The sequence below is a fragment of the Sciurus vulgaris genome (assembly GCF_902686455.1).
Source record: "Sciurus vulgaris genome assembly, chromosome: 9".
Lineage (NCBI taxonomy): Eukaryota > Metazoa > Chordata > Mammalia > Rodentia > Sciuridae > Sciurus > Sciurus vulgaris.
The window spans coordinates 57,814,787-57,835,654 of NC_136469.1; positions in this window are offsets into that span (position 1 = coordinate 57,814,787).

Sequence of the window (20,868 nt, forward strand, 5' to 3'; positions counted from 1 at the left end):
TACCTATGATCTATTTTTACATACCTTAAAACATACCCTTATGGGAAAATTTAATGCCACAAATAACTGGATACTTAGAAACATTGAAAGGTGTTTGGAATTGCTGACAAAAAAGAAAAACAAATGACAAACTAGAAACAATTTGAAATTGTATCTCCCATATAATGTTTTTTAAAAATATACAAATAAAAAGTGTGATAGAAAAGAACAAAACACACCAAAATTTTAAGTGTTTATGACAGTTATTAAAGAGATTTCCGCTAATCTCTGTGCTTTCCAGTGTTTTCCAAAATTTCTGATTAGAGCACATGTTATTTTGATTAAATGATTTAAATACAAGTTAAGATTATGTTGAAGAAAAAAGGTCACAAATTTTAAATGTACTGAGTTTTTTAAAAGGATTTTTCCTTAAGAAATTTCAGAGAGCTTCCTCACTCTCTGATCCATATGGAAAAAAAACAAATAAATGAAAACTAAAATGTGTTCATGAAAAACCTGTTTTATTAAGTATCATTTGGGGCCGCTTCAACATCTGGAGTAGTATCAACTGGTCCATTATGACATAAAATGATGAATGAAACTGTTGTGGTGCTTGCTTAATGATGGGGCTACATTCTGAGCAATGTGTTCCTAGGTGATTTTCTCATTGGGAAGACATTGAAGATTGCACATGCACAACCCTAGATGGTGTCCTGTGCATACCCAGGATATATAGAGTAGCTATTCCTACAAACCATACACAGCTTACTGTTCTGAGTATGACAGGCGATTGCAACACAGAACATGCCCAAATAGAAAATGTGGAGTAAGGATATAGTGCCAAAGTTTTTTAAAAAATACTACATTTGTGTAGGTTACTTACCAAAATCTTAGTTTATAGGCCTAGGAGTTGCTCTGGGTGTCTGCAAGTGAGTGGTGGGTGAACATGAAGGCTGAGGACATTACAGGCTTTACAGACACTGCACTTAGACTACACTAAATTTATGGGAAAGAATTTCCTTCTTCACTAATAAATTAACCCTAGCTTACCAACCCATTCTTACATCCTAAACTTTTAAATTAAAAAAATTTTTGAGTCTTTCATAATTACCTGTAGCTTAAAACACACACTGTACTATTGTGCAAATATTTTTTCTTGATATCCTTATTCTATAAGCTTTTTCTGTCTTAAAATTTTATTTTATCTTTTTTACTTTTTGAAGTCTTTTGTGGAAAGCTCCAACATAAACATATGCAGTAGCCTCCATACACACAGGGTCAGGAGCCTGTGTCACTGATTTCCACCTCTACACCATCTCCCCCTGGAAGGTTTCCAGGGGCAACAACATGTATATAGCTGCATTTTTTATTAACAGTACCTTCTTCTGGAATACTGGATGCCTGAAGTTACTATCTGAGACTGTATTCCAGTTAACTTCTTTTTTTTATTAAGTAGCAGGAATACACTCAAAAATAATGTAAATTTATAGTATAACAAATACATAAACCAGTAGCAGTCATTTATTACCATTACCAAGTATTATGATACTTGTACATATTTATATGTGCTATACTAATGTGACTAGATTCATTTATATCAGCATCACCACAAATGTGATAATGTGTTGTGCTACCCCATTACCATGGCTACAACATCAGTAGATAGTAGGAGTTTTACAACTCCATTATAATCTTATGGGACCACTATTGTATATGCAGTTCATCATCAAATGGAACACTCTTTGGGGTGATGATTATATTTCTCTTCTATTTGATTTGAATCAGGGATAAATAACTGCATAACTAGCTGAATATTTCCATTTTGAATTTGATGATTGGTGCTGTAAATGTTTAAAAAGAGCTTACTCACTGGAAGTGTCTCAATCCAAATAATGCTTCCTCTTAATTTTGTAAGAGATATAATGTGCTTACTATAACACTTTCTGAAAAGACACTATTCAATAACCCCTTTAAAAATAACTACAAAAATTGCAAAAGACCCAACATTTTCCTAATACCCATTTAAAAACTAAAGATTCTTTGAATTTCTTCTTGTTCTTATTATTGATCTTAATAATTCCAACTATATCATAGGTAGAAAGTCCTTAGATAGGCAGACTCTTGTTTCAAGGATATATCTTTAGTGCCTAGAAGAGCAACTTTCCCAAATTAGGGATGAAAAATTGTTGAGTAAATGGAGTAATTTCAGTCATATAAATATTGGTACCTGCTTATAGTCTTCCCTCTCAGCATCCTGTCCCTAAGCTTTTCTCTCAGTTTTCTATTTTATATTAGCTCCAAACTTAAATAGCCATTTCTAATATCATTAAGGAGTTTCACTAAGAATAAAAATTAATAACAATGTTCTATGGTTTTTGTTTAAAAGAAACATGGGTTATTGAAGAGCCTGGCAGATACTCTGTGTATTGACAAAACTGTGAAAAAATATTTAACATTTTAAGTGCTAGTGAACACAACTTAAATTTAATTTTTGTAGAACATTCTGTTAAAACATTGCATAAAAGTGCACAGTGCACTTGGGTGATGATATTAGTAGTCTTCCCTGCAAAAAGATAAGGTAGGGAAATACATTTTTCTAAATCTTCATTCTTCCTTGGTTTAATTTTTGTTTCTAGCTCCAAATTGACCCCTGAAACACTGTCTTACCTTTAAAAAAATCCTTAACATTAAGAATCGGCCTCAATGACAGTTTTGAGTCCAGACCATTTCATTGCTGGCAATTGTCAGTATGCAGGACACACACATAATCTGGGAGAAAATAGCATACCTATTTTCTTTACATGATAACATCTTAATGTATTTTCTACTGAAAACTAACTTCAAGTAAAATGAGATGAATATTCTGTCTGAATATATAATGCATGAATGACTCTTTGAAAGAGATATAAATAATAGATCAACTCTCAGATATTGCTGCCATGTATTATTAATTAAAATATAAAGATCAGATCTACCCTGAAAAATACATCATGGTATCTAGGCTGCTATGTATCTTAACAGTGGGGATTAAATTTTATAGTCAATGAAATAGCCAATATCACATTCATGATGGCTCAAGGCCTTTGAATATTCCATTTCTTTTTAGTAATACTTGTATCTTTTTTTTAAAGATTAGTCTCAAAACTCACTTTTTCTGGTAGCATTTATCTCACTCTCTATGATAATGTTCTTGGACTGTCTTACCCAAATTTAATCACAGTATTTAAGTTATAAGATATCAAAGAAAAGATTGAATACCACTGCCCAAGGACTCTACGTTTCTTCTGGGGAAAACGAGTACTATTTTCAAAGAAATGAAAATGTTTTTTATAAAATCATAAGACCTGTGAAAATGCCTGAGAATCACAATTAGTGGTCATCACACAGTTTGCCATTAGAAATGAAAGATTCTGAATGCCTGCCCCAAAGTACCACCCTTGACCCCTGTGAACTGTGTGGTCCCTTCTCCTCCATCTTTGAACTCAGCACGCACCCTACCCTTGGGTTTCTTTCACCAGAAATTTCAGGATATATCTCCTGGTACAAACTCCTTGTTTAACTTTTTGAAGCTGCTTGCTCGGAACTCTCCTTTCAACCATGAATTCCCCCTTTCTTTCCTCTTCTGGACTCTGCCTATTATTTTTTTTTCTTGAATGTGAATTTTTGCTTTCATTCTCCTTTATTCCACCTTTTTCAGGTGTGAATTAATCCCATTGTAGATGTATGCCATTACAGATTCATAGACAGGCTTACTTTTCAGATTCCAGGCACAGGAACTGGGGTAGGTATCTCTTCTGCTTAGAGGCAGCTCTTTGAAGTGTCCAGATATCACTTTCCTCCCCTGCTCCAAGTCAGTGCCCTGTCCTTTTGTCCTTTAGTAAACAGTAACACCCAAAATACAAAGCAATGGAATGATAAATAATTCCACACATTTGATTATTACATTGAGCCAATTAAAATATTTATTTAATATTTGAAAATATTGAACCAGTTGTTTAACTGTGTATTTGAAATAGTGAATAAAATATATCCTAGTGGACCTAAAAACTCTCTCTAAAATTTGTTTTTCAGAATAAGATTAAAATTATTTGTATAAATGCAATAATATTTTAATGGTGAATATCTGTAAGCATAGAATTATGATGAGATATCAGAAGACCAATGATTCTACAGCTGCATTTCAGTGGAGACACCATTTCTACACAATGGGGGACAGCTGGACTATGCCTTGAAAGAGAATCAAGATTTTTCTGCGTAGTAATGGTGGTCAGAACATTTCAAAAGGAATGCCTGTTCAAAGGCACAGAGATATGGAAGTGTATGTGCGGAAATGATTTGGTCAGAGTAAGATGTTTCACTTGGGGCAGGACATTACGGTTAAAATTTGGTTATGAAAAGTCACCTGCTATAGAAAATTTAGACTTTATCATATAATTGATATGAGACTAAAGAAGGTATCAATATAGGAAAGTATGTGATTTGGAACATTTATATATGACTAGCAGAGGGAAAGATGAACAAGGAAGTCACTGCAATGATTCAGATGAGAGATGGTGAGTCAGTATTTACCCAGTTTCCCCAAACAGAAACATGAATTGTTCTCAATTTCTTCCTCTCCTTCACTGAAACCAACACCATGTTCTATCAAATCAACTCCTAAGTCAAACTTCAGTTCATCCTCTCTTTTAATTCCCTTTACCACATCACTGAAATATGGTGAAAAGCCAAATTCAAGTCCTGATTAAGAGTCCAAAGCATGCTGACAAATTGAGATAGGAACTTATTTGGGGTCCTATTTGCATCCTGGCTGGAGCCTGTGGTCCCTCATGACTGTAGGCTAAATCCAGTATGGTCTGCAGGCACTACTTTGTGCTGTAGCAACACTTGGGAAGGGCCTTATACTAGGGTAAGAGAGAGCAATGAGGAAGGATGTTTGTGGATCATTAGTGGAGATGAAGTGTGACTGCTGAAGCAGTCATGAAAATGGTCACATAAAGGACATGTGACAGAAAAGAGAAGCCTCAGGGAGTGTCTGGAGAAAGCAATACAGAATTAGATTTCGACAATAATTGGACACAAACAGATTAATAAAATCCAGAATCATGCACCAGGGAAATATGGTTGCATATAACTAGGATACTGTTTGAGATTATTATCACAGAATTAAGATAGAATTAAGGTAGAAGCCCTATTGGTGAACTGGAAGACAAGGTCACAATGAAGTAGGAAAATTTCCTCTGAAATTACTGCATCACTGGGTAGAAGTACCCACCAATGAAGATGACAGCAGGAACAAGCATTGAGTGTTAAGAAAAAAGACATAGGAAAAGAAAATAATGGAAACTCCTCAATGTCTAAGAACACGCCATAATGAAACAACTTTGTGAAGAGCATATCTAAACTTCCAGAGAGTAAGTCCTTACATTTTCTAGAATATAAGAGATGATAAAAGGAAGTAATAGTGTAGCTTTGGTCTTTATCTACCTGATTTGTGTAAAATGTCACTAATATTATGTTGATCCAATGTACTGTATTTTTAATGGATATAAATAATATTTTAAAACTGTAAAAAATATGATTCTAAATGCCTACTTTTTACCACTTTTTTTCCTCCTAACTTCTTAATTTTTCAACTATGTGTTTACCTACTATGAGATGTTGTTAAGGTCTAACCATTACGGTTAGAGAAGAAATAACTATACTTTCAACCAGCATCGTTCTCATTCAAAGTCTGCTTATTTAAGACCATTTATCTATGGTAACTATAATTTTCAACTCTTTGTTTTACAAGTAAATCTTTTAACAGTATTTCTGAATTCATTCACTAATGGCAAGAGAATTTTATAAGAAAGTAAACAGATAAGATAGAGACATATCCATAGCTGGAAATTCAATAATCAAAACAGGACAGGAGCAAAGGCCCAGCACATGGGCAAACACACATACTGTGGGAAAGGATGATTAAGAAGATATAAATCTCCACTTTGAGTTGATTTTGTGTAGCTTGAGAGGTGGGCTAGAAACAGGGAAACTGCTAAAACACAGGGTCAACAACACTAACGTATTGGCACAAGCACTGACTTCCTTAGTAAGACACTTAAAGCTCAAGAAGTAAAATCAAGAATCAGTAAGAGGAATGCCATTAAATTAAAAAGCAAAAAATGAATGGTGTGAAAAGTAGTCTTCTGAAAGGGGAAAATATATAAAGAACTCAAAAAACTTCATATTAAAAAACCAAAATTAAACAAAATCAATGAGTCTGTCAATAATGGGCAAGAAAATAGAAGTAGACATTTCTCAAAAGAAACACAAACTATAATGCACAAATTAAAAATGTATAGAAGGAAGACCAATAGAGTAGAGAAAGGGTATCAGAAGGAGGGAGGAGGGTAAGGAGGGGACTAAATAGTACTAGGGATTGAAGTGGAGCAAACTATGTTATATGCATTTATAAATATGTCAAAATGAACTCCACTATTATATATAACTATAATAGGCTTATAAAATGATATAGATATCATTTGCCTGCTTTTACTGATACTGTGTTTATCACAATTTTTAAACATATTGTTTGATATCTAAAATACATGAAAAAATGATTTGTTAGCCTCTAGAAATGACTCAGTGAAGGTTTGAGAAATACAAAATTTTATTTAAAACATGATTAAAAGCAGTTAAAGTTTAAATAACAATAATTTTAGGGAAGAAATGCACCATTTGTTATAGTTTTTATGTATTACTTCATTACGTCTGAAATAAATGTTCATTGAAATTGTTACAGATTTTTCTAATTAAAAAAAAAGAAAATATTCCTTATAGATTTAATATTGTGCAAATCTGAATAAGGAAATTAACGTTTTCATCTATGTAACATGATATAATTATTCATTAAGTGCTGCGAAAAATTAAAATTCTGTTCACTTGGACAGAAAATTACCAAGTCTCTTGTTCATTGTGAGTTAATTCTCAATATAGTATTTCACACTTCAGCACTAGTTTGAAGAAAAGTCTATAAATATGTTAAATCTTCATTAGTGGCAAAATGTATTACTGACTCCTTTTTGGGACCCCTCAGTTTATAGATTATCATAATGGACAATAAAATTATGGACCTATTACAGAGCCAGAAAAGGAGTCAGAAAAATAAAAATTTTAAATGAACTTTTAATGATATGTGCCTACTTTGTAAATATGTCAAATTGGAAGAAGTTCAATACAAATTTTATGTTAGTAATCTAAAAATTAGTTAGGTGTATACCTTTGATACAGGACTTCATCTGGAAGTATCAATTATAGAGGAAGCACTAGAAGAAAATGAAGGAAAATCAAGTGCAATTTTGAACACAATTTCTCCAAATATGTAATGGGTCTTTATGGTACCACTTCTCATATGAAATCCTAGAGATATGAAATATTGCTCAACTCACAGAGCCTCACAATTTACAGCAACTATTTTTCCTAACATTGAGAATCATTAATTCATCATTTGTACCATTCCATGTCTTCTCTCAAAAAAGCATGCCTGATCTCTAAAGGTGAGGAATGGAAGCAAATGAACCATCCTCTTAGGGTTCTTAGGGTTAGTGGCTTTACTATAAAAAAAAATTCTTGTCTTGAATGCTACTTTATAAATGAGATTTCTTAGACACAATATTGAATGTCTTAAATCTTTATTTCTTATCCATAAAATAGGTATCACTGAGTTTCTTGTCTAATACCAAAGATCCACTTTGAGCTGAGTTTTGGGGAGGGTAAGAGATAGGGGTTAAATTTTATTCTACTACATATGGATTTCCAATTTTCCCAGCACCATTTGTTGAAGAAGCTATCTTTTGTCCAATGTATGTTATTGACACCCTTGATTAGTGTGAGATAACTGTGTTATTGTGAGCTTGTCTCTGTGTTTTCTGTTCTGTTCCATTGGTGCTCATGCCCATTTTGGTGCCAATATTATGCTATATTTGTTACTATAACTCTGTAGTAAAATTTAATTTCTGGTATTGTGATGCCTCTTGCTTCGCCTTTCTTACTAAGGATTGCTTTGGCTATTCTGGGCCTTGTATTTTCCAAATGAATTTTACAACTGCTTGTTCTATTTCCATGAGGACCACCACTGGAATTTTGATGGGAATTGCATTAAATCTGTGTAGCATTTTTGGTAGTATAGACATTTTGACAATATTAATTCTGCACATCTAAGAACAGGGGAGATCATTTCTTCTTCTTAGGTCTTCCTCATTTTTTTTTCTTTATTGTTCAGGTATCACAGTACACCAGCACAGAATATGTGTGAGAAAAGAATGAGTTAAAAATGCACTTAAATCAATTGCCATAATTCCTGTATCAAGTAACCACTGTATACATCATAGTTATCGTAATTTTCATAAATTCAGAATACAATTTCTCCTAAACCATAAGAGTTAATAGGGATTTTTTACCTATAACTGTGATAATACCTTTAGAAATCATAGTATCTTCTAATGCCTGGTGCTTTTTCTCCAAATTTTGGGATTTGATGATTCATTAGCTGACCCTGTGTTTTTATTTAGGGGCACTTTCTAAAACTTCTCTTAAGTTTTTCTTATATCCCTATTAGGTTAAAAATTCTTTTAGTGCAGGTATGTCTCAAGTCCATAATAAAGTATATCTGAAATTCTCAATATTTACTCAAGGAATAAAATGAAATCTGTGATAATTTGATAGATATTGCTAAACAGTTCTTGGCAAAAGATCTGTGATAATTTGACAGATATTGCTAAACAGTTCTCGGCAACAGTTCAGTGTATGTTCACTCTACATTGAATACAGGAATAATTTTTTTTCTCATGTGTGTTTTTCTGTTTCTTGTTTTTTTTTTAATTCTAACATGTAAATAATGCTATTAGACTGAATTTGTTAAATAAATTTATTGGGCATAAACTGCACAAAATTTAATGGATTCAATGTAAGTACAAAGTTTGACCAGCTTTGACAAACATGTATACATCCATGTAAATATGACCAAAATCATCCTAAAGATTTCATGTGGCCTTTGCTGGTCAGTATACTCTTCTGGATTCATAAAACTACTGATATGTTTGTTTCATTGGAGATTAGTTTTGCCTTTCTTGAAGTTTCGTATAAATTGAAATATACTCTATGCCTTCCTTTGTGTCTGGCTTAGTATTCATATTTTGAGATTGTCCATGTTTTCATGTATGTCAATAATTTCTTCTTGTTGTGTCTGAGTAATTCCATCATTGTTTATCTACCCACTTGATAAACATGTAAGTCTCTTCCAGCTCTAGACTATAAGAAATAAAGTAGCTATGAATATTCATATGAAATCTTTGCATGGAGATGTACCTTAATTTCTACTGGGTCCAGCCTAGGAGTAGCATTATGGAGTTGCTTGGTACCTTTGCAGGTGACTACCAACTACATCCAAACAGGCTGTTCCATTTTACATTACCATTGGCAATATATGAGTATTACAACTGGTCAACGTATTCATGAAATCTGATACTATCAGATTTGAATTTAGTTGTTCTAATGAATATTGAGTGGCCTCTCACTTTGGTTTTAATTTTCATTTACTTGAATAATGATATTAGAATTTTTTTCATATTAATTGGCCAGTCATATATTTCCTCTTAAAGTATTCTTTAAATATATTGTTTATTATTTGACAATTGTTAAAACAATTGGGACTCATTTAACATTTGAATGTAATGCAATTTTAGTACATAATCAAATAATTTGAAAATTAAGGTTCGTAAAGCTTTAAAAAATTAAGTATAGAATATTTGATAATACCTGTTCAATTTAAGATAAAGAATCACACGATTCACTAAAATCATCTTTATTTGTTCTACCATAAAATTAATAAACTATTTAGTGATTTCAGGAAAGCTCATTGTATTCTTTAAAAGTAGAATTGATAAAAGTCCCATTTTCAGTATGGCAACATGAACCATGAGTAATTGAACAAAACACAAATTGAGATTGTCCAAAGTTTCCTGATAAAGTGACAGAAATAAGAAAAGACTCTGGTTACTATTCAGTATCAAAAGTGTTGTGGGAGGCAATTCCTCAAGGCACTTAGAGAAATCACATCTTGGGAAATGTGAATAGTGGTCCCCTATGGACTGTCCTTGTCACAGCCCACAGCAGGAAGTACAAGAGATTTTAAAACTCACAAGCTTCATGAATTATAAGTAGTCATTTATTCTGAATAGTATACCCTGATCAATAGTATGTGTCTAACACCCACTTGGAAAATAAAAATGGTTTAAGAACAAACAATGTAATAACTTGTAATCTTTATTGAAAGACATTATTTCAGCACTTATATAATTCTATTAAATAGCATGTCAGTATTTTATATTATTTTTCAATGCTTTCTATATTCTGGGGAGTTTAAAAATCATGTGTCATGTATTTTTGACAAATGTAAGTTCTTAGTACATAATTTCTGTCTCTAACTTCTTCTGTATACTGTCTCATGATAAAGGTACGCTGCTGTCTACAGCTCTGCTAACAAGAAAGGGTAGATTAGGATAATGTACAATTAATGGATTCTAAAGAGTTATGATCATGGGCATAAAATGGCAGGTAATCTTTAATACTGGGTGACTTTTAAGGTCGTTTATCTGAAGAGTATTAAAAAAGAATGTCTCGAATGTTTTCTACGATCAAAGTACTCTTATATATGATGTCATTTAGTCATAATGGTCTAGGATATAGACATTTTAAACAATATTTTTACAAGTGAAGAGGCTCCCAGAGACTATCCATCTTGGATTATTCAGGTAGAATGGAGTAAACTGGACGATAAACCTGGGTAGATCTCATGCCAGTGTGCTTTGCATTGCCTCTTGACTTCCCGCTAAAGAAAGTTAAGTGCCATTATAAGACAATGTTCCCCTAGCTAATATATTTGAGAAAGGGAATTTAAAAGTCATTGTCAATTATTTCTGACAATTACGTGGATATCAGAGTGACTGTATGCTTTTTTATCAGAGTATTTATCCCATTTTGTGTCACCATGTCTTTCCTTTCATTTGTTATTGTCACAAGATTAGCAGTTCTTTGAATGCAAAGACCGTGTCATTTTTTCCCCTTCTAACTACAGGATACAGCATATTCATTCTGTTCATAAATATTTATAACATACCTACTAAATGCTAGGAATTATATAAAGTACTTGGTCTTCAGGAAGAAGCAAGAAAGACTTGTTTCCTATGGGGTAGGATAGTCTGCTTGAATAATTGCTCTAGAAATATTTCAGAAGGACTGTATTTGCAAGGTGCAATTATTCTTTAATTTATTTACAGGATTTCTAGTTGTCTCATTTCAAGAAAGGTGATGATGAAGGTTAATTAAAAGCACAGGCATCAGAATACCCAGTATCTAGTAATGGTTTTGCTACATGTACCTTAGACTTGACAAGTAATGTCTTTAAACTTTATTTTCTTGTTTTCTGTAAGTCAAAAATATAATTGGAAATATGTGAAAAGCAAAAATTTTACCTTCCTAGTATTAGGAAGTGAATAAAAAATACCAAGCATTATTAGAGCTTTTTATTAGTGTCTGTCTGAGGATAATTTGACGATATCCATACCAATTTTAAACATAGTATTTGGTTTAACAAATTTGTGATATTCTGAAGAAAGAAGGGACAAGCACATAAAGATGCAGGTTAAAATGTTTGTTTGCAATTATACTTCTTTAAATGAAACAAACTCATTAAAAGAATCAAACACCCTTCATTAGGGATTGGTTAAGCAAATGTGAGTGAATTTCTATAGTACCAAGTAAGCACCTATTGAGAAAGTTGAATAAAATTATTATTAACAGAAAAGATATTGTTGATTAAGGGTGAATACGTTACGAGTAATTACACGCATTTGGCTTCACCTGTGAAAAACATACAGATATTTGCATAGAATCTAACTAGTAGTTTCTAGGATATCTCTGACCAGAGTTGTTTTACTTCTTAGGTTTCTGCGTTGTTTAAACATTGTAAAACAATGAGCAGATATTAAAATACAGATTCTAATTCATAACTATCTCCAGATACCATGGTAGAAATAAAATGAAATAGAATTTATAGAACACAGGGTAATGCAAAATACAAGTAGTCACTATTATAAGGTAGTACATAAGCCAGAAATTTTTGAGACTTGTGTTTCATTAAAAAAGAACTTGTAATGAGCTTAGAAAACAAGTCTGTATTCAATAGGGAAAGCTAAGTAGCTCTAATTAATAGAACTTCCACTTTGTGCGCAAAAAAAAGGAAAAGCAGGTATTTTTTCTTGTCATAAATTCCAGGACAACTTCAGAGATTTCCAGTCAATAGCAGCTCTTCATGATGGGGGCTTTGTCCTTTTCAGCAAATAGGTTTAAATCACCCAGAGATTTGTCTCTATCCAAGACATTCAGAAGGGAAAAGAACATGGACAAGCACATGGGGGAGGTTATTATAGGCCAGGCCAGCAGGTGGCATGAGTGACTTCTGTTCACATTTGTAGGTGGGAACATAGTCACATGGCTACATAACCAAGGATGCTAGGAAGAGTCAAGTAACTGTTGCTCAAGAAGATGGGGTGAGAGAGAATGTCAGTGAAAAGGTAGCAATCTTTGCCAGAGCTCCAACCAACAGAATCCATACATGCTTTTCTTCCATCATTTAGAATATATTTTCGCTTCTCAAAAGAGAATTGATTCCAGCCAGATATTCAGGTCACTGTATATCATTTACTACACTCCAGTAGGTCCAGGCATGGATTCTTGGTCTGATCAGTGTGAAGTATGAGGAAGATAAACACACAGAAGTTTTCCAAGGAAAGAATGAACCATGTACATCAATCTGATCTCCATACACCTACTAAGTAAGTATTGTGCAGGCTCCCTGCCAAAGGTTGCATTTGATGGCTTTAGGGTTACCTGACTATGGCACCACTGTCTGCTAGCAGGAAGAAAGAACATGGAGAAAGGGATATGAAAAGTATATATAGACCAGGCGTAGAGGTTGTGTATGCTACTTCTGCTGGTGCCATAGCAGCTAGAGCTTTGTTATGTGGCCTCAACTGACTGCTAGGAAAGCTGGCAACTTTAGCCTCACTAAAAGGACAGCAGAAATAAAAGAAAACATGATTTTGGTGTTATGTTGCATCTCTGCTACAGTAATCATCAAAGAAAAAAAAAGTTTGTCTTGCTTCCTTGTGCTTGTTTGTTTGTTTTGAGTTCATGGCTATTTGTTTGTAATCTACAGTAGATCCCAGAGATGAGATCGAAGAGTCTGTCTTCTGAGATGACTTGATTTTGCTCTTATTAAAAGGGAGAGGATACTGCTGCTTCGGACCACTTTCCTTTCCTTGAAGAGCCAAACTGCAAGGGAGTCTGAGGCTGAATTCCCCACCCAGCAGCTACTTGTCAGGAGTTTAGATGAGGGCACCTCCTTTACTGCTTATTCATTGGCCCAAGATCATTCCTTTAGTTTCAAATCACAGGAATATTTGGAGGGTGAGTCTGGAGATTATCTTTTCTTCTTGTAATGTGAACAGTGTACTAAGTATATTTCGTTCAGGAGTGGTTTTATAGTGGGAGGGACTTACATTTAAACTAATCTATCAGACAGCTAAAATTGTAGCTCCAAGGGAAGAATTTAGTTTCAATCTCTATGTTGAAATGTTCTTTTTAAATTTATTTTTAATCAACAAGCAAAAATTTTGTACTTTATGATGTACAAAATGAAATCAAGGTGTTTAACATATGCATTACTTCATACATTTACTTTTTGGTATTAGAACACTTAAAATCTATTCTTTTAGCAATTTTCAAGTGTATAATGTTTTGTTATTAATTATAGTTACCATTGTTGTTCAATAGATCTCTTGAACTTGTTCCTTCTGAAATTTTGTATACTTTGACTGACATCTCCCAATCCCTCCCACTTCTAGCCCTTGGTAGCCATCTTTTTACTGTTCCTGTGAATTGGAATATTTTAACTTCTGCATATGTGAGTTCATGAAGTTTATTTCTTTTTGTACTTAGTTTATTACAACCAAGATATGAAATCAACCTAAGTATTCGCCAACATAAAAAATATGTACACATACATTATGAAAAACTATTTTGCTTTTAAAGAGGAAAAAATTCCTGCCATTTTCAACAACATGGATGAATCTGGAAAACTCAATTTTTTAAAATATACTTTCTCTTTTTCTTCTCAAATAATTTTCAAGTTTTTTTCCTCACATCATATAATACAAAGCATATAACGATCCTTCAGCTTCTAAAGTTGAAGAAAACCCATAATTTTTATAATTTAGTCTCTTAAATATATTTTTTAAATTTACTACTTAGTACAGAAATTTTATACAATAAACAAATTTGAAAATAAAAACCAACAAAATACTTAGTGCACTAACCCCCTGTTTGATACATCTTCCAGAAGTTCCTGATGACATACAATTTCAAATATTTTAAAAATAAATAATAGATTTTGTACAGTAGGCTATACCTTTTCTGAGTTTACAAAATGTTTTAAAAATCTTTTAGCCTATTCAAGATTAAAGAGCATTACATGAGTATTGGCAAAAATGGAACTGTTTTAGGATTTTTCCCATTTTTTTTTCCCTGAAACTTAATGGTTTTTAAACTGCACCCTAGAGATCATAAAAAGTCCACTGAGGATGTTAAAAGGTAGCCAATGGCAAAATGGGCCTATGGCCAAATAAATCTGAAAAAAATCTTTCTACTATGGCTGTCTTTAAGAGCAAATGTTCATTAGCACACTGAAGTCTCAATATATTTTTTTATACTCTAAGGGCAAATATAAATTTTGAAATCTCCCGAACAGCAACTTGGCATTAACTTTTTTACTTGCTATGAAAAATTTTTAAGTTTTAATGGAAGATTATCACATGGACATTTTTGCCATAATCTAAAAATAATGATGTTTAATAAGAGGGCAACCACATGTGAGCACAGCTGCAACATCAGACAACTGAAGCATGGACATCCATTTGTGCACTGAACAGTGATGTAAAGCTGGATGGGTGGTAATAAGAACCAAGAAGAATTTGCCATCTAGAGAGGAAAACACCAGCATGAAATAGATTATATAGATGAAATATTCTAAGCTGAGTGTTGTTAAAATGTTCATTATCCTTGCTTTTTATTCTATCTTGATCAAAAATAAATTTGACCTTTCCCTGAGAAAAAATAAAACTGTGATTTAAATTACACAAGACATGTAGTTGACTCCAGTATTTGTAACTGATATTGATAGTTTTAGTATTTAGAGTTGCAAAAAACTGGAAGATTTAGGGTTCTCCAGAAGAACAGGACAGAAGAGGGATTTATAAGACTGGGGCATACAGGATTAGAGGTTGGATAGTCTCTTAATGGTTGTCTGCAGGCTTCAGAGCCAAGGAAACCTGTAGCTGCTCAGTCCAAGGAGTTGGAGGTCTCAGAACAAGAGGAACCAACAAAGAAAACCCATGCTAAGCCTAAAGGCTTGGAAGTTTCCTGGAGAATTGATGGTAAAAAATAAACAAACAAACAAACAAAAAACATGCTTAGGAATAGTCTAGCCTGGATGTATATGGGAACCCCACCTTCTTTTTCTGTTCCTTCCATCAGGCACCCAGCTTACTGGATGGTGCTGCACATGTTTAGGTTGATTCTTTCTCCCCTCAGTTTTCTGACCCACATGCCAATCATCTCCTGAAATACCTTCATGGACACAACCAGAAGTATACTTTACCAGTTTTCTAGTGTCCCTCAATCCGGTCAAGTTGACTATCAAGATTAACCATCACAAGAAGGTAATGCTCATCATTTCTAATGAAATAAATTATTGACTGTATTAGGAACTAATCATATTGAAACATGGAAAAACATAAGTCAGAAAAGTGAATTTGTAGTATATATGCAAGCACTATGCAAATAGGACACTGGCTCAAGAATTTGTTAGTGTGCCCTAATGGGAGACACAGCTCCACTATGGAGGTGGATGTAGCTCTTCCTGTCTTATACCAGGACTTCTCATCCTCAGCATCATTGACATTTTTAATAGGATAATTATTGTTGATGCAGCTCTCTTGTACATTGTTAGAAGTTTAACAGCACCTCAGGCTTCTAGTTACTAAACACCAGCAAGAATTCCCTCTTCCATGTATAAATATCCAAAATACTTTTTGATGTTGACAAATATCCCCTGGGAATGGGGGGGGGGGAATCTCTCCTGACTGAGAACTATGAGCTTATACCAATCACTAAAGAATTGAATGAAGTATATAACCAATGGTTCTGCTTTTGTGCTTATGAAGCCATCCACTGAGAGTGGATGAAGAGTCAATAGAATCAGACGACCTGGATTCACAGCCCACTTGTTCCATTTGGTAGCTACAGTGTGGTCAAGTTTCTTGACATGTCTCTGCTTTAGCTTATTTATTGATAAAATGGAAGAATGATAGCATCTATATCACAGGGTTGTAGAAAAAAAACAGACACAACCTTTGTAAAACACAACAGTTACTGCTTGGCAAATAATATTTGATTAATAATTTGCAACTGATAATAATAGTATAATTAAATTCACTTTTTCATGTTGTCTGCTAGACCATTGATTCTTTCCAGTGTACTTGACAATTATTTATTTATTTTTTATTAATTAACACATTGACAATCAGCTTTCCAAGTGAGTCTTCTGTGATTTTGGTGGGTGTAATCCAGAAGTCTTGGAGTTAGTCAACTGTTTGACATTTTCAGTGCTGAGATTCTGTAAAGCCCAGAAGACTCTGTATTGCCCTTGACCTATTAAAGGAAGTTTTTCAGGTATGAAGATGGTTTTAGGATAGTCATTCTTTCAGAGTTTCCTGATGATAACTAGTTTTGCCCTTGTTTAATTCCAACAAATTATTGTTCAATTGTATATAGTTCTAGTTATAATAACAACAACCAACATCCTCCCCTCCTGTGTAGTTATGTCATAATATGCACACAATTCACCTTCACCTGTAAAGTGAGAGTGTGGAGCTAAAGTGTGTTGAAACTCCCTCTCAGCACAAATGTAACCATGAATATTAATATTCATTAATAATTTTATCAACAGGTTAACTAGCCTATATTAAAGTTGGGCTGATCGTGGAAGTTAAGAGGGAGAAGTCCATTTTGATTGCATGGAAAATAAACCTGAGAAGGGCTTTGCAAGAGTGAACACACAGCATTAGGAACATAAGGAAACTGAAAAAAAGAAAACTTAAAATTCCTAACTTTGTGCAGGGTTTCCTCTGTCCACAAATATCTCTTCCAACTGTCTCCTAGCCATTCAGGATAGAGAAAGAGTCAAGCCCTCTGTACTGACATCACACCTTATTGACATTTAGAATTTTAAGAAATAGCCTTGCTGGAAGATAGGTGAGAGATAAACTTTCATTGTCTAAGGGAGCTAATAGAGGAGTCACCTCCTGAACTGACAGCCTAGTTTGAGTGACAAGGCTGTAAGGTTCCTCCTTCTTTCACCCAGTGACATGTTGACTTTACTAGCCCCACCACAGATCTTCAGGAAGAGGTAGAAGAATCTGTGTGTGCTGTCCTAGTTCAGTTGTGCTTCCATCCTGGTAAGAACACTCCCTCCTGGCTTTCCTTCGCAGCTTGATTATGCCATCTCCTCCAGGGCCCCAGTTGCACGGCTGATGCACTTTTCAAAATCCCAGACTACCATAAAACTTTTAAAGGAAGAAGTTAACAGATAAACAAAGCCATTGTGAGAAGAAATGTGTTTTATGAAACTATGGATACTTTCCTTCATAAAAGTAAAAATAATTCTGATGTTACACGCGAGGTGACTCCAGCCTTGGGGAGCAAAAAACATTGAAAAATGTGAATAATAAATACAGAAATTATTGGAAACATTGCTTCTATCTGGGCATTATAAAGTTAGCATTAAAAGGAATATTTGTCTTTCACATATACCATCTGCTTTCAGCAAAGTATGGAAGGAAACATGAGCCAGCTCTGTGTAATGAAATTGATTTTAGTTTTTCCACCAGCAAGTCTGTTTGATCTAGGATTAAAGCTGCACTCAATGGATTGGGTCTTTTCAATTTTTAACTATATCTTAAATTTTTGTTCTTACAAGTGACTTTAAAATAAAAACTTGGTCTTTAAATTTCTGAAACTGGGTGTTAGTCATTTGTTGAGAATAATTACATATTATATTCATGTTTTATTTCTAAATGGAAGTAGGAGGTTTAAATTTCCATGGGTGCCTACCCACTTTCCAGATAAAATGTATTAATTATTAGTGTTAGTTTGTGCAAATGGAAAGCTTTTCTTTTTCTTTCCCTCTGGTCTCTGAGGGGACCAGAAGTTCCTTCTGACAGGCACTGCGGTATGCAGTGTCAGGGAGGACTTGGTCTAAAATAAATTCAACATTCAATTTTACTCCCTTGGATTTAAATATGTTTGTTTAGTCATGAAAGAAGGAGTCTAACCTGCTCTCAAATGGAAAACAGATTATTTTATAAACTTTGACGCATTCCTGGCACATAGTATTTGTTCATGTGCTCATAGTATTTGTCATTAATAATTGATTGAATAACCTAGAATTTCCCTTTTATTAAATTCATCAGTCTTCATTTTATGTAGAAGGGAAAATAATGATTCCATTCTCTGATAGACTGTTCAGAAAACAATAGTACAAAAGGAAAAGGGGAAAAAAGAAAACAATAGTACACAAACATAGGAAAAACTTGATAACTAACTATTCATACATTTAAAAAATGCTATATGGGTCTCCTGTGTCCAATAGTGGCAAATGTCTCAACACCATTTCTTTTTAGAGGCCTCTAAACTCTACTGTGTAATTCCACACAAGTAGAATCTGTTGTAACCTGTTTCCTGAAAACACTTTAATGAATGATTTACCTTTAATTAAGCTGGAACATCAACCAGTATGGGGATAGCAGGAGCAAGCATAAGTGGAAGAGGGGAGTCTGAAGGATTGTGAGATTACGAAGCTTGACAGTAGAGTCACAAGCCGGGAGAGGGTACATATGAAAGGTTCAAGAGTTCAAATCATGGAGAATTGTGAAAGCTGAGTGCTAGAGCTTGAACTTGATTCCCTATCCAATAAAGTGCTGCTGTTCATATCTGAGCAGGGAATGTTCTGCCCAAGTCCCTGTGTTCTTTAGGAACACATCCACTATTACTGTAGAGTGTAGGATCAGCAGTTTTCTTATAATGGGGAAGCACGCAGGTGGTCTGGAGTGGGTGGATTTCTGAGATGTGTCTTATTCAAACGTAACTGAGAATGTGTATAAAAACTGGGAGACCGAGACAGGAGGAATGTGAGTTCAAAACCAGCCTCAGCAACTCATCGAGGCTCAAAGCAACTTAGCAAGACCCTGTCTCAAAATAAAATATAAAAAGGACTGGAGGGGCTGGGACTGTGTCTCAGTGGTAGAGCCCTTGCCTGGCATGTGTGAGGCACTGGGTTCGATTCTCAGCACCACATATAAATAAATAAATAAAATAAAGGTCCATTGACAACTAAAAACATATTTAAAAAAAAAGGACTGGAGATGTGGCTCAGTGGTTAAACGCCCCTGGGTTCAATTTCCAGGATCAAGCAAATGTTTTTAATAAATAAAATAAAATAATTTAAAAGTGAATTGATTTTGTCTAATGTAATATACAATTTGTTATTTGATGCAGCCCTTAATCTCAAGTGAAATATAAATTCCTAAAATTGATCATAAACTAGAAAAAAAAGTAAGAAAATATATATTGAAATGCTCTTAGAATGAGAGGAAAGTTATATTTCATCATTAAATGGACCTTAGCTGGACTTGAAAACCTCAAATTTGGGGATTAAAAAAAAAAAAAGAAAGAAAAGAAAAAAGAAAACAAACTCTTACAGTATTTTCCTTTTATGACGTCTTAAAGAAAAACTGTTTTAAAAAAACGTTGCGAGTAGTAAATTGTCCCTATAGCTTCTTTTATTTTTGTTTCCTGAACTAAATTCTTTAATGTTTACCAAAATGCTTTTCAGATCCATTAACATATCAGTATGTCAGATTCAAAAAATTTCTAAGTGTATAGTTTATGCTAATTTTCAAAACCTGTCGCATATTGAATCCTGTCAAGCCTTGAATTTCATGTTTTCTTCCAGGTAGTATAGGACAGTTATTTTGCTATTTTTGAGTTAGTTAGAATGCAGTTGACTTCAAAAACAAAAGACCCAAGAAAATACTTAAGGGTAGTAGCATAATATAGCATAAACATCACCAGAAGTCAAGAGAGTAAGGCAATCGAAAGATTTATTAATACAGTCATTCCACAATATCAATGTTTGCCCTCACTGCTTCACATCTTGAACTGAATAGCTAACTCTTTTGTGGTTGCAAGAAAGCTGCAGCAATTTGAAGCATCAGTTCCTTGCATAATATTTTCTCAAGGCCAGTAGGCAGAGAATATTTTCCTTTAGTCCCTCTTAAGAGTAAAGAAAACCTCCCAAAAGCCTCTGAGCAAACTTCTCTTTACATTTCACTGGGTGGAAGTACATTCCATCCACCTCCTTAATCCTAAACCCCTCATTTGAAAAGAGAAAAGGATTACTATTGAACAGCTATGTTAAACCAATGCAGATCCATACCCTGACAGCTGCTCCACATGCCATATATGAGCAAAATTGGGATTCTTTGTGAAAGGTCAATGGAGTCCAAAGGTACAAGGGATGACATTTGTACAACAATGAAGGGGCTGCAGAATGACAAGATCTGCATCAGTGCATGTATATTATGCACACACTGTAGTGTTTTCCACAATGATCAAGATTCTACTCATCAAATGTGATAAGGTTCTCAAGTTTAGACTATTTGAAGAAATTTAACA